Source organism: Paralichthys olivaceus, chromosome 3 (assembly GCF_024713975.1).
Source record: "Paralichthys olivaceus isolate ysfri-2021 chromosome 3, ASM2471397v2, whole genome shotgun sequence".
Lineage (NCBI taxonomy): Eukaryota > Metazoa > Chordata > Actinopteri > Pleuronectiformes > Paralichthyidae > Paralichthys > Paralichthys olivaceus.
The window spans coordinates 12,482,282-12,498,157 of NC_091095.1; the positions used below are offsets into that span (position 1 = coordinate 12,482,282).

Genomic DNA, 15,876 nt, shown 5'->3' on the forward strand with positions numbered 1-15,876 from the left:
TTATTCTAATACGTAAAAAAACGATTTACAAAAAGCCTGGGATAAAAACGAAAACATAAAAATGTGGTTTCTTTACAAGCTACAAGTTGGACTGTGACATATTTCAATCGAAAAAACGGCTTCATCTAATGTTCACTATTTCTAATATAAATTTAACAAATAGAAAAACACTGACATTTGTGGAAAAACTGCTTAAATCTGAATGTGAAAATTTGGTTTATGATTAACTCAAAAACAACAACACTTTATATATCAATTTGTTTTTACTTTTATGAACCAAAACACGTTTTCGAAATTATCCAGAATGAGAATGAAGTTTGCGCACGTGTTTAATCGACTTTCTTTTCTTAACAAATAAAAACAATATCACATTCTTCATGATTCAGTGGCAACACAGAGACACGTGTGTTTTCACACATCTGCAGGCGCACAGGTCAGATCAACATTTAACATCTTCATGCGTAAAAAAAAAGATTTTCTCTAAAGTCTCTGCGCGCGAGTCAGGAGCGTCCAACAGTTTTGCAGCGACGGGGCGCACAAGTTCCAAGTCTCAAACCCCCGCGCACAACACATGGCCACCAAAAAACCAAGTACACCAACAACAAATGAAACTGTGACCACTCGTGTTATCGTGCAGACTCTCACCGTGATGAAGAACAGAAAGAGAGAGATGTATTCCTCAACTCTCTCACTCTCTCCCTCTCCGCCAACTTCTGGGTCTCTGCGGGGACGCGGCACTTTCTCCGGGACGCGCAGGAAAAGGAGAGGAAACAACGCGCGGTGCAGCTGTGGCCAGCGGTTTCTCCAGCCGTCCTCTTCCTCCAGATGTTGTTACGGAGTTGTGTTAGTGCCGAGGTGCGTTGAGTTGAAGGAGGTGCAGTCGCTGTGGATGTGAGTGGACTGTAGCTGCGGGTCGGTCTGCCTCTCCTTCATGCGCTCCGTGTGACACCCCCCCTCTCCTCCTCCTCTTCTCTCCCTCCCCTCTTTCTCTCGGTAGCCTCCCCCCCTCTCCCCCCTGAGACGCTCTGCCTGCGATGGACACATTCAATTTCTTGCCCCTCGGTTAAGAGTGAAATTGAGTCAAAAGAAAAAGAACAGTGTTCGGTTTTGCCACAAGAAAACCTTCTGGCATATGTCAGACCTTAGACTTCATAGAGATAACTGGGAAAGGAACACACTTTAAAACTATATTCTCTATTCATCATTATTGTTGTATTGTTTGCAAGTTTTACACCTGTAAGCACCTGCAAATTGGAGGAGAGCACATCAGACAAGTGAAAGAACATTCAGGCTCTAGTTCAAGACATTTCCGTATAAAAAGTCTGAATTCAGTGCGTTAGTTGTACAGGTTAACACTCAGATCATCACTTTCTGTGAGTTGGTGTCACTGCTTTGTTCGCGTGTGAATGGCAGCTGATGGAGTTCTCCTCTCCTCCATGCCTCACTGAGCGCACAGTGTGACTGACACTTGGAAACATTCCCCTTTGATGAGACACAATGCAAACCAATGGTATTATTTGTCACAGATAATCTGCTTTCAACTTCCACACATTACACGCAGCGGCCTAATATCTACATTATTAATATCTGATCTCCAGCACATTGTCAGAAAGCACAGCTCAGAGCGCCACAAATCAGCCCAAATCACTCTTAATTTGTTTTTATCGGTATTGGTATTGCTTAAAGACTTTTTGAAATAATGTAATTGAAATAATTCCTTATTCCCCGGAGCCAATCCAGAGGCTTTACACTGCTAATCTAATGTGACACGCAATTTCCGTCTCTCAGACGATTGCTTCCCCTCAGGTCCCTGTCTTTAATGAACAGCCATTTGGCTGTGAGCCTGCCTGCTTGCGTGCATGTGTGTGTGTGTGTGTGTGTGTGTGTGTGTGTAATCAGAGAGCGAGAGAGAGAGTCCTGAGATAGGAAATGAGTGGATTGGGAATATCACAGCCAAGAAGAAGACACAAGGAGGAGGCTTGTGGGGAGACAGAGCTGGAGATCAGTGGGTGCTAAGTCAGGCTGAAAACACCAGATAATTGGAATATAGAAATAAATATTCTCAGGTCGCATGACTACATTACCTAAGACTGAAGAGTACCACGATTTAGCCTGGACACTTCATCTGTCCCTCACATCCTCAAAAGCCTTCCCTGAAATAGAAGCTTCCTCGAGGGCCGCTCCCTCTCACTCCTAAAGACACCTGGTTGGTGAAGAGACAGAGGGACAGACAGCAGATGAAGACCTTTAATGGACACGTAAAACAGAGTCCAGACTAACTCACAGTCTCACCCTCCGACCAATATGGAAGTGCCTAACACATGTCTTCCTTGTGACAAGGCAAGGTCATTACTGCACTTATGGAGCACCCACTCCCTCACACATTGTTTTGGGGTTAGACAACTGCATGCCACCACACAAACAGACAAGCTCACAGGTCAGGGTTAGAGACAAGACTGGACTGAGAATCCAGAACCAGATGTGCTCAGGGGAAGAATAACCTTTGTTTCATTACACATCAATAATTAAAGGTAATCTATAGGTTGACAGCAGGAAACTGCTTTTCCATTATTTCACCATGGACCTGCCAAAAATATCCTCATTTGCCAGCTGATCAGTGAACACACCACCACAAGTGGCTCCATTGACATTATGATTATTATTTCTACCCAGTTCCTCCAATTTGCCCCGTGTGCTATGTGGCTGTGGGTGGTGTGTATAGTGGATGATGGGTGTGTGTCCTGCAGCCCAGTGAAGTGTTAATGATGTCCCCGCTGCCTCAGCCAGGTTATGGCACAGGGGCCGTTAGCCGCCCAGGGTAAACTGCGTGGCTCCCAGAATAAATTGCCACCCGGAGCCACGTAGGCTGGTCAGCCAGCCAATTACAGGCGTACGCGCTCAGCTGAGGATGATGGGATGTGATGTTAATTGTATGTGTTCATTTTCTGGCAGGAGGTGAGTCACTATAGGCTGTCTACTTGACGGCCATACACAAGCTTTCACACACAAGAGCGGAGCATCTTTAATGCATATGGTTTATGCTTTGATTTGGTCGTTGTGTCATTGTTGGTCTTGTTCATCAGCTTCATCAACATGTCTCGTCTTTTAGATACTAGAGTGTTTTGCGTTTTGACATTAAATAGAGTTTTGAATAATTTTCAAGCTATTTGAAATCTACATCTTAGTTTCTGCCATGTGTAATGTAAGAAATAATTTGTGGCAAATTAAATCAACATGATGAGAGTTCTGCACTTCCTTTATTACGATGCCAGAGGTCATCAGCAGAGTCTTTTAACCTTCTCAATGTGTAATTAGAGTTGTAAACAGTAAATACTCTGTGCCTTTATTTTCTACTCTCCTCGTCCTTATTCGCTGATTGTTTTGGGGACTCGGAGTAAACTAAGTTACTGCTGTGATAATTTCCACAAACCAATTAGTGATAATTGCCTTTTGCTGTGAGACTGACAATCTCCAGTTGCTGCAGATTCATACAGTCCTCCCTAATAAAAACAAAAAGATTATGAAAATGGGCAAAGATTAAGTTTGTGTTATGAAAAGAGAGATGAGCCAGAAATTAAAGTTTCAGTGTGTGCAGGACGACGTAGCCCCCCCGGCTGGGTCCTCACAGAGACAGTAACAGTGGTGGAGATGAAGAGTGCTCAGTTCTCTGGAGTCAGTTGGGTAGTAGTTGTGCGGTGGAGTGTTGCACTCGCCCCACTATATCAACGTAGAGACTGTGTGGTAGCTGCTATGGAGAGAGAGGTTAGCTACTATATTAACATAGCGAGAGACAGCGCCAGAGCAGAGCTGTCTGCCAAAGACTGAGCAGTGGAAGTGAGACAGAGAGAGAGGCCATCGACCAGACAGCTACAAGATGGAGTGGAAGGGAACGTGTGAGAGATGAGCTGTCGAACATGTGACAATGTGTGTGTGTGTGTGTGTGTGTGTGTGTGTGTGTGTGTGTGACAGCTTCCAAAGCATCCAGTGAGCGTGAATGTGAGGAGGAATACAGAGAGGTGCATTATGGTCTCAATCATTGATCGCTTCCTCCCAAGGGGGCTGGTGACTGCCCCCCACCACAGACACACACACAAACTCTCTCTCTCACTTACACATACGCCAGTATCCTGTATATTTTCACATTCACCGCACACAGTTTGCATTCACTCAACTTTGTTTCAATATAGCTGAAATGGAATCCCCTGAACTGAATGTACTTTTATGAGATCACTCTGGATCTATGACGTTTTACAAGAAGGAAATATTAACTAGGGAAAGAAAATAAGGAATGGAGAGCGTGCAACTTCAAGTAACTTACTCTCAAACTATAAGTTCAAGAATGCATTTTAGTAGCAAACCAAACCAACAATAGTTTGTGTCTAAATACTTTTTGACTCCTGTCTGTGGCACTCAGCTCAAAGATTCTTAGTCTCAATCGGACCTTCCTGGTTAAATAAAATAAAATTCATCCTGCAGAAGTCCCTCACAGTAGTAGTTTCAAATTTTAAAAAGGCTAAGCAGGGTGCTGATTATAGTGATGTGAGGAAGATTAATTAATGGAGCCCAGTGCAAACTACTTGCTAAAGTGTAAAAGAAGAGGCAAAGTTACACAGCTACACATATTCACAGCTTCACATCCATCCATTATACTGTGTATCCACAGAGGGTTCCAGGGGGAGCTGGAGCTGACATCCTGAGAGAGGCATGGAACACCCTGCAGGTCACCAGTGTATCACAATGCCAACACTTAGAGACAAACAACGATTGCTGCACAAACGGGTGTAAAACATTGTTTGCAATTAATTTTCTGCTGCGTATTAATATGCACTTGATGTGCTAAGGGGAATATTTACAGTGGCACGTTTACATGAAGGCTGACTCAGAATAACCTCATTAAAAAGTACGGAGATGTCAGTCAGTTCACTGTTGTGACTCATTGATTTGAACAGTCCGTCTACGGCATGATAAAATAAGAGTAATACCATTGTTGGTCTTTTCATGCTGAATATCTCCAGCCTTGTCCTTTAAGACAGACACAGTTATGCTAACAAGAGAGAAAACTGTGTACCAATTCTTTTACTTCTGCTCACTTCCATCCTCAATCTTAAGTCTCATGTTGCCACGAGGCGAACGGTAAAGAGTAGTGACAGCCTGTGTCCTCAGCCCACCACAACCACTTCAATCTACACACATGTACACACATAAACACAACACTGCCCAACACCAAACATCACACCCTTTACCCTCCCCTCTCTGCCTGCCTCACCCATCCAGCCAGCCAGCCAGCCAGCCGGGGCCCCGTCCGCTCTCCTCTCTCACCGCCATGAGGCTGACACTAATGTGACACTCTGGAAAATAATTACCAACAAACGCACTGCTGACTGCAAACAGCTCGCTCCCCTCAGTGGACTGTCACTAGTCATTAGTCTGAACCCTGGGAGAGGACAGGACCACAGAGTGTTGTGTGTGTGTGTGTGTGTGTGGGTGGGGGGGCTATACCATGGGTAGCAGCAGGAAATTAAAGGAAGAGGGAGGGAGACCTGACAGGTGAGACACAAATAATCCGCTTAGCAGTTGTAAAACATGTAAAAGAGTGTTGTGAGTTTGCATCTGGTTGTGTTGGATTCTTTTTTTGGCCCAAACCTCATCACTGGCCCCCTCTGGTGGTTTACATTATATTGGTACGGAAGCAACACCTGGCCCACTTTATCCAGGAACCAATATACTGAGAGCACTAACACAGTCAGTATATTGGTTCCTAGTGTGTCCCTCTGATTTGCCTCAGATGCTCAGGTGCTGCAGTGAAGCTGAAGAGAACCTGAAGTCCAAGAATTAGAAGTGAGAGCGCAGAGATTTATAGTCCAGCTAAGCAAGGGAGTAAAAAAAGAAAAAAGAAAAAGAGAGGGCGCTAAGCCTGAAAACTGTTCAAGGTGGTGGCAATTCCAACACAATTATCCAAATGCCACAGGGTACATCAATTCTTTGAACACCAACCCCCCTCCTGAAGACCGTTATTTGAGTTGCCTTGGGGGGCAGCCGTGGCGATGAGAGATTAAAAAATTTTAGAGCTCCCACAATGGCCAATATTAAAATGTCTGAATACATCTGCGTGGCTATTTTGATTGGTAACTTAACCCCTGACTCCTGAGAAGAAAAAGGCCCGTTCTCTGAGCTATTGTCAGCAGGCTGCAGTCTAATTCTTGTATGATTCAGGCTAATGAGCTGGTAATAGGTCTTGTGTGTGTGTGTGTGTGTGTGTGTGTGTATGTACGTGTGTGTGTGTGTGAATGAGGAGGAAATTACTGTGTAATGGCCAGAAGAGATGGAGGGTACGGGTGGAGAAGGGGGTGGAGGTTTGTCATTGTTCAATAATCGGAGGGTGGAAGGTGTAATCTGTGGGCAAGAAACTCTTTCCCGGTTTAAACACACAGCAGGCGTTTCATTGATAGTCAGTTTCCACATAAAAAGGCCGACTTGATTGAAATAAATGTCCATGGTTCTCATTCTCAAGTCAAGACTGTAACAGAGAGCGCGAGACAGTTAGAGAGAAAGTGAAAGTGTGTCTGTCTGTGTGTCATCCAGCCAATGGCTTTATCCAGCCTTATCCTGAACCATGAAACCATAGTGCATGACACCCTTCTATGCTCTGCACAGATATGGCTATTCACTGTTAGCACAGAGATTTGACAAGCCAGACTGCTCTCACTCAACAGCCTGGGTCAAATGGATGACTGTCACAATCTTTTTTTTATCTTTCCTTTTCTGCCTCTCTCCCCCTCGCTATTCTGCTCCCCGCTCCCTCCTTTTACTCCACTTGCTGCCAATCTCCCAACTTTGCCTGTTCAAATTGACAAATTCAGCCAGCGACAAAAGAATAAATGAAATCGAGAGAAGGGACCTCTGAAGGGGATAATCTTTGCAGAGGGAAGGATGTGGTTGACTGGGAGGCGGGCAGGTGAACACATTCATCTGCTATTCACAGTTTTCTGCCAATTCCCCAAATGCTCAGATGTTTTTCAAAAGCATAAAAACTAGGTTAAAGTTAAAACCTATATCATAGAGCAATTATTAAACATACATGTTCTTCTAATATCTCGTTAGTGGATATTCTTTATATCAGAATAACACAATGTATTTGAGAAACATTTACTTTCCATTGCAATCTGTCACAAAATATTTAGTCTGTTCATAATGAATATAAGTTAGAATACATGCACAGTACTGCACTGAGTTTAAAGTCAACCTTTGATGTATGAAAATGTCAGTGTTTGAAAAAGCATTCATATTCTTTACCTGAGTGAAAGTACCAGTTCAACACTGTGAAAATATTCAATTGCAAGTAATCCAATGTAAAGGTAAAAATGTTAAAAATGTTTTTCAATTTTTCTGTAGAAAAATGAGATTGACATATTATTTGTGATATCATTAGATTGTACTGAGTAGATTAACATGGGTAAATATGCTACTTTAAAATTTATATACTGCTAATACTAAGTAGTTTGATCTCACAATTTTTAAATTTATATGTTGTTATGTTTTATATGTTTAAAAGCAAAATCTAAAAAGTAAATAGTAACAATATATCTCCTTTCATTTCTCACTGTTATAATATACTGAAATACAGTCCTTGATTAAATGTGCTTTAGTTACTTTCACCTATTGAGAAATGTATGCTCTTAAATTACATACTCCATATGTTACTTGCTTTTATAGAGCACTTTCTAAACATATGTGGGATATAGGCACCTATAGGTGTATGACACTTTCATTCATTCATAGCCCCACCTGGTAAAATCTGTTTCCTTTGTCTTCACCACCTCTGCTGTGGTGTGTCACCTCTGTGAACGTCTATCTACCTCTAAGCCCCATGAGGCCCTTTCATGCAGCCTGTGGTTTTGTGTGTCAAAATCCTAATCACCACACAGTCCTCAACACCTCCACACATGCATGCACGCATGCACGCACGCACGCACGCACACACACACACACACACATGCATATACACAGTCTATCGGTGTTCAGTCAGGTAAAGGTCTCTCAGTCGTGCTCTGTGAGTGGCCTCAGCTCAAACAGATCAATAGACACTGGCACGTCCCTCCACCAACCAAGAGAAAACAATTAAAAGCCATCGATCCTGTGCCAGGCTCCTCCATGAATATGCATGTGTCCTTGACCTTCCCTTGGAGAAGAGAAGAGAGAAGCAGATAGACTGACAGACAAGTGTGAGAGCACTCTTTCTTTTTTCCTCTCAGTAGAAATGTGAACTGGTGAGCTTTTGTGCAGCCTTGTGTTGCTCTTTTCTCTGTGACTCCACTTGCATCAAATCTCAAACATGCCTCTCGAGCACAGACGGGGCAAATCATCGCATTAAGGCCTGTGAAACCAGTTGCTCTTTTATGAAGCCGTTTTAGGCACAGATTGCTCTTTTCCAGGCTGTGTCGCGAACGGAGATCAAGTGGTCCCACAACAACTGTCCCCTCTAGCTCTGCCGCTGCCTGCCTCCTTTCTAATTACAGATGTGTGACATGCACATGGGGACGTCTCCATGTTAGCACATCACTGTGCCTGTCCTGACACATCCTGTGGTCACAACAGCAGGGGCTGCAGGGGACAGCCATGCCCTGTCCCCCGTCACTGGGGATTAGCATTAGCATGCTAACAGGCCCCCCGGGGGAGCGCCGTGCTAAGGGTCACGTTGACAACTGTCAACAGCCGGCTTTAATTAGCTGCGCCTGGTCATCAAGGAGCTACTGTCTGCTGGGGACGACTCCACATTCAAAATGTTTATTAAGAACATATTGTGCACAATTTGACGCTATAATATAACTTTGTTTAATTGGTGGTAACTGAAATGATTCAACCATGACAGGACTTCCAGCTGTGTGTAAAAATATGACTGTTACAGCTGGATCTGCTCTAATGCATCATTCATCATCACTGCACATTCCCATTGACCCAGCCTGCTTTGTTTATGGTTTAATACTGTACATCACCTGTGTGAGCGCTGACATGTCACACTTGCTGCCTACTAACCTGACAGTATCAAGATGGCGTTGTCATAGGCCCAAAGATGAGGTGAGAAGCGTAGTGTATGAGGGGTGAAGTGTATCGTCAGTCAGACAAGTGCATTATCCAGCTGTTCTGTGGCTGTCTACCTTTTTCTGTGGCGGGGTAATGGGAGTGTCACACACTAGTAGACAGTTGGAGTCTCACTGTTCAGCCGAGAGGCCACATCCATATACACTGGTTGCTAACTGACTGCCAACGCTGCCGAGGATGTCCTGTCTGCCCCACAATGACTGTCAGCGGCTGGCTGGCGTGACTGTCAGCGGCTGGTCACAAAGCATTTACCTGCTGACAGAATTGCAATTAGTCGATGGAATGTTGTTACTGGGGGAAAGAAAAAGAGAGTCAGAGGGGAACCAGAGAGGGAGGAGGCAGGATGGACAGGTAGAGGAAGGAAAGGAGGGATTGGGTGGATAGGTGGAGGGTGAGAGGTGGAGGGAGATAAAGGTGGAGAGAGGGTGGGTTTGGGAAAGTGTGGGTGGGAAGAGACGTGGAGACAAGCAGCAATGGAGAGTGAGAGGTGAGTAGATAGAGGAGGGTAAAAAAGAAACACAGACAGATTTGAACTCTGAAGTGTGTGTGTGTGTAGGAGATTGGCTTGTAGTGCCATATCAGGGGAATTTGGCGAAAGGAAGGAATAAGGAAGGAAAGAAAGAAAGAAAGAAAGAAAAAAAGAAAGCTTGTCTGTTAATGTGCATCCTCTTTTCAGCACCATGGACAGCTCTGTACTTCTTGAATTTTAGCACATCACACAGATTGACACTGAAGGAATCCATGGTGGTCAGTCCTCTGCGGTCACATGGCTGCACAACACACTGCGAACTCGTACATGGCTGATGGCATTCAGCTTTCTCTCAAACTCTGGAACTCGTCACCATCCACTAATGACCTCGCTCCCTTTTCTCTGCAAGCCAGTAATGCTCCTCTCCCGCACTTCACTCCCCATCTCTCTTTCTATCCCACACACTCTTGGTGTGTGTGCTCTCTGCCTGATAAGAGAGTGGCAGGGGCTCCTCCCTCGCCCCTGAGGGAGAGACGGAGCGTGACCGAAACCGTAGTCCCAAACCAAACACAAGTGGAAATTGGTCTATGGGATAGGATCAATAGTGAATTAGCCAGTGCGCTGGTTCTGTGGAGGCTTGCTCAGCTCTGATCTGATGATCCATAGTAAAAGGCCGGGAGTGGACACTTGAGACAAGTGCAGAGGCAAAGAGGACTTAGGGGGTCGTAACAGTGGCATCCACTATCCAGTGGTGACCTACTCATACTGAAGTATCCCCGAAAGAAACTTTGTATACAGAGCACCATGACTGTCCAAAGAAAAATGAAACTCATTCAGTCGTTCCAGCAGATCCCACAAAAGTGTCAACGGCAACGGAAATTGTAACTATTGTCCAAAGCAAAGGTGGATGCACTCTTAGCCCACATTAAAATTGCATGTAAACCCATTGTCTCAAACTTTTACAGTTTAGACAAAGTAAAACAGGTTAAGGTGAATGAACATAGAACTTTAATTGGATGTAGTAGTCATATTTAACATTACATAATTCATCTTCATAAATATGGTTAAAAGCTACTTGAAATTATTATTTAAAATCAATTATTTCTATTCTTCTAATTTATTCATACATTAACTAACTTTTGATTTTAAAATGTGTTAAATATGATACTAGATTGTATAGAAGGGAAGACATGAGAGAATTGTTTTTTTTGTTCAACAAGGTAATTTTTGAAAACAGAAATTAATAGTACTAGGTAACATTATTATAGAATATCAAGCTGTTTGAGGTGCAGTGCAGTGAGGTTCTCTGAGGCCATGGTTGCTCATGTGCTCTCTGTGCTGCAGCTGTAAGTGCTCCACTAAACTAACCTCAGTGTTTATCACTGCCTGCCCCGATCCCAAAGGTGTGTTTGTGTGTGTGTGCATGTGTGTCTGTCTAGTGATTAATGAGCACCAAGACCTGATGGATTGTCCTGATCACAGAAGGGACACCACTATGTTGAGGGGACACACACACATTTTGAGGATATAAGCTGCTGTCCAACACACACACATAAACACAGGTTTGCACAGCTGTTTTCATTAGGACTTTGTGTTGACTACTTTTCATTGAGGACAATCCAACCAAAGCCATATCCCAAATCTAAATCATGACCAATTCATACCTAAAATTAACCTTAACCTACCTACAATTAACATCTTACCACTAACCTTAACCAGGACATCAGAAATTAGGTTTAGCCTCATCAGGATCAGGGTTTGGTCCCCATGAGGTCTACTGGTCTGTGTGTATGCTGGAAAAAGTCCTAAGAGGTAATAAAAATGAGTTAACACACACACACACAAGCATAAATTCACAGTCATGCACACACATATATACAGCACGTGCATCTAAACACATTGTCAGCTCACTCTGCTTCACACACAGTTGACCTCTATCAGTCCATTACATCAGGAAGAGTCATCTCAAACACATCTCTCCATCTGTCGCCTCCTGTGTGCGCACACGCATGCACGCACACACGCACACACGCACACACACAAATACACACAACTCCTGCACCTGGTCCAGCTGAAACAGTGCAGACGTTTCCAGAGGTGAATATGTGACCTGAGTGGGCAGACACTATCATCATCTTCCCTCACTTGTGATGTGAACACAAGATGAGACATTTTTCCAACAGCTGTGTGACCAGACCATAAAACCCCCACAAAAATCAAGGTGGTAGCTTCCCTTGAGCCTCTGTAGCAAACATGTAGCCATGCGCCTCATGTTGCCTCCTTGTCAGGGCTGTTTCTTTGCCTGACCAAGTGGGTTATTGTGATCTGAATCCACTTTGCAATGCTTACCGTCTGACTGAGTTCTTAAGGTGATTTACATTGTTAGAGCAGGGCTTTCTTGGGTCCGATGAATCGCATTTGGTGTATCCCATTTTGCAACACAAACACATGCAAAGGTGCGGACACACGCACACACACACGTTGTCCCCCCAAGCAGTCTGATAAGGTTGTCTTATCAGAAAAGAAAGGGGAGGGAGGTGGAGGGGGGTTGCTGTGTGATAATGGCTTTCACCAAATCCCTCCTCTGTCACAGATTAAAATGCCTGCTTGGAGAGCATTAGCAATCTTTCTTTTCATCTGTCTCCTCTTTTTCCCCCCCTCTGTCGGATAGTGCCATCGGATTTCTGGGCCAATCTATTGTCACAGGCCTGCCACACATACAAGGAGAAGTCAACCTCAATCTGATAGGCCATTGTCTTATTCTCCCCATCGCTGATTCCTGCTCATGGTATTGATCGCAAAGCTGTCCCCCTCACATCTCATCACATCGCTCCGTGTGTGGGGGAGAGTGTCTGTGTATGTGTGTTTGTGCCTGCGACAGTCTGATGGAAGATGTGGTCAGTGTCCCATTGAGAGAATCTTCCCATTGGGACAAAATGCCCAAATTAGAGCTCTTTTTCTGTAATGACACAGATCTAAAGTTTGGGGGATTGCATGGTGGAGCTATGTAGAATTGAACCCACAGGACTCGCACCTAATCGGGTCACCCCAGGTACCAGGAGATCACAGGAGTGGAGAGAAGAAGCCACTTGAAACTGTCAGCCACCAACCTAGAACCCCCCCCCCCCCCCCCCCCCCCACACACGTATACCGCCACCTTCACCTCCTCCTCCTCACTCTTGCGCCTCCTCCACCATGCCTCACAGGCCCGTCTGTCACCCCTCTATAATTATGAGGAGTGAGAGTAATGTGTTGCAGTATGAATAGGATTGTCGGCCTGATTGTGATGTATAGGCTTTCATTACCATGTCCAGGCCTGTGCCCTTCGCCATGTAGGAAATCCTATTTAGGCCCTAATTTGGGAGCCTCCTCGACCGTCCCGCCTGATAGCAATCACACACAGTAATTGTGTGCTGGGGCAACTGACAAGGGTGGAGGCTCAGACATGGAGAGAGGGAAAGAAAGAAGGATAGGAGGAGGAGGAGGGAGACAGGAGGAGGCCGTGACAATGATATATCTACATAGTTTGGTACATTATTCTGGCTATCCTCTGCAGAATATGCATGTTTTTTTGTGTACGTCTACTTATTTTAGGGTGGTTTGTTAGCATTACAATAATTTAGAGGCAGTTAGAGTAAAAGTGGAGGAATTCTGGTGCAGGATTTGATGTAATTTCATAATGGGCTTCCCTCTTTCCCCTCTCACACTCTTGTTCAACAATGCTACATGGCTAATTGGGAGAAGAGATCATGCTAACTCAATTATTTTGATTTATGAGATAATCTCCGGCCGATATCGCACGTTCTCATGAAATGACGACAACGTGTAACCAGCCCTCCAGCCATAAATATTTGTACATTTTCCATGTCGAAGTTGCTAACTTTTTTAATATTTCATTAGCTGGCTTTTAGAATGGAGTGATTCTCCGAGCCAACGTTTTATGCAGATCTGACTCCACTTATAGGCTCGTAGATAATGAATGTCTAATTGACTCATTTAAATACTGTTTGCCTGCAGGAGAGCCTTTGCATTAAATGTTTGATTGCCCTCATATTAACTGTCATTAATCCCCTCTGCTCTTAATAAGGACTTTATGAGGCTTTTTTAAAACTTCTCAGCTACCTCACTATTCCCTCTGCATAATTAAGTAGAATATTCAAAAATATGGAAATGAAGGAGCTCTCAGAATTTGACTAATGGTCTTTGTGCCACATAATTATAATTATAGGCAAACCTTTGCATTTTCTGTTCTGCATCGAGTCACGGTTCATCAGCTTGGGTCGGTGAGGGTCGATACAGTTAACTCTTCTGTTTAATGCCCAACGTGAGTCCACTGTTCACACCAGACGCAGCATTTGATCAAACCGATTCTTCTACCTGAGCGTGTGCGGTTACATGAGCACATTCAGACTCCACGGTGTCCTATAAAGGAAGATGTACAGCACAGAACAAACTTTTGACAGCCATTACAAACTGTCACTGTGCCAGAGTGGGTGAGAGACACAAACTTGTCTGTGTTTATAGCTTAACTGATCCTCTTATTCCTTGCTACTCCTCCAGTCTCTCTGCTCTGCCCTAATCTCTCCGGGGGTCTTACTGGCCCAGGATGACAAATGGGAAGGAGAGGCCAGTCAAGCGTGGGCTCTGTGGAGAGGCTCAGGTCGGGGGCCTCGCTAAGCCCCCTCAGCTCTGCCCTGGATCAGCTGTGACATGGCCTGCACTAACCCCAAGGATGGAGAGGCCACACACAGCACACACAAACCCAGGTACTGTATGTATACAAGGCACAAACTCACATATAGCTCCACGGATGTGAGCTTACAGACAAAGAAACCCAAGAGGAGATATGGCTCTGATCAGACATTGATTTGTCTCACAGACCCTGCAGCTACCTCATGTTAAAGTGCACGCACACACATACAGACACACACACCTACAACCTTTCTTGTGTCTGAGTCGCTCCAACAATCCAGGGCAGGTATGCGAGTGTCAGCTCAGAACTGTTGACACCAGATAAAACCCAGCCAGCTCTATTTCAGTACACACAGTCCAGCTCAATAAGAGCATGTACTAAATGACTGCAATGTAATGAGTGGCTGTGCGGCTGTACTGTGACACTGACAGCGCATGAGAATGTAATGCGTTGAAGCCTCCTTCTCTTCCCCCCTTCTCTCACTCGCTCCATGCTCCTCTGCGCCCCACTGCCTCTCAGCCACGGGATCAGCTGCAAGCGCTAATGAAACGTCAGTCAGGTAATTGAGGCTATGGCAGTGGCAGGCCAGCCAGGCAAGCAGTCAGCCTGTGTGGGTGATGACACCAGGACGCTTGCAGCTACAGGATCCCCAGCAACCCCCTATGGAGCATCACAGGAACTGCTCCAGGACCCAGCGAGCTGGAAAAGATTGCATTTATGCTGACATTTCCTCATGTCTTCCTGTTTGTGTTACGGAAAGATGTGAGTGATGAGCAGCAAGGTGTGTGCTGGTAAGTTTAGTCATCAACTCATCCAGAGATTATTAACTAGCTGGTGAAAGCCGCTGTTGTCGGGGGCGATCTGCCGGCAGCGCAAGTGAGGGAGTCAGAGGTTAAAATCCTTTGTTATTGCACCCCAGAGTGATGTTACCATCCCTGCCATCCGCTGACCTGCTCAGCACCCCCAGTGAGTTATGGGTAATGTTTAATTCCCCTGCCGTGACAGCTGTGGATCCGCATGGTAAATTGGATTTCTTCCCTCTTTGTTAGAATTGTGCTTGGCCAGGTAAAGAGAGAGTGTGAGTGTGTGTGTGTGTGTGGGGGGGGGGGGGGGGGGGGGCTTTACTGGTTTGGCGAAGCTTCTCTATCTCTCACTGACCAATCAAATCAAACTGGTTTGTTTCTGAGAGCTGACGGCAGAACGGAGTGAAGCTGCTCTGTCCTAAATGGTCTTGTTGACATGCAATCACTGCACTGACCCAAACAGGCCACACTCACACACGTGTCCCTTTGTGCATCATGAACACCATGATAAAGATAGCATAAAAGTCTAAGATGAAGATTCAAAGGTTCAGTAACCTCATACACACTAAGGACGTATGTACATGTGCATACTAAAGAATGAGAAGATAAGTGCTGTTATATCATCTTGGTCTTTTGCCCATCACCTCATCGTGATGTCTTTCTTTGCTTTCATTGAGTTTGATAGATTTATTTTCAACTACATAAGTCTTGCATAAGGTTTTCAAATTATTTCAGCCTGGACTGAAGAAATAATAATTTAACAAGGTTAGGGTTGGGGGGCTAGGGCTAGGGTCACACAGTCATAGATATAT

The 15,876-nt window shown here is 44.7% G+C and overlaps 1 protein-coding gene across 2 annotated transcripts in view; it reads right to left on the bottom strand.

Annotated features, from left to right (window-relative positions):
- rnf220b (ring finger protein 220b) overlaps positions 1–935 on the bottom strand; it is a 29,572-nt gene extending 28,637 nt beyond the window's left edge. For both annotated transcript variants that reach the window (XM_069522002.1, XM_069522001.1), the window contains exon 1: positions 646–935. The gene's annotated coding sequence lies outside the window, so the exon portion shown is untranslated. The remainder of the gene's footprint in view (positions 1–645) is intronic.
- Positions 936–15,876: the final 14,941 nt, after the last annotated feature.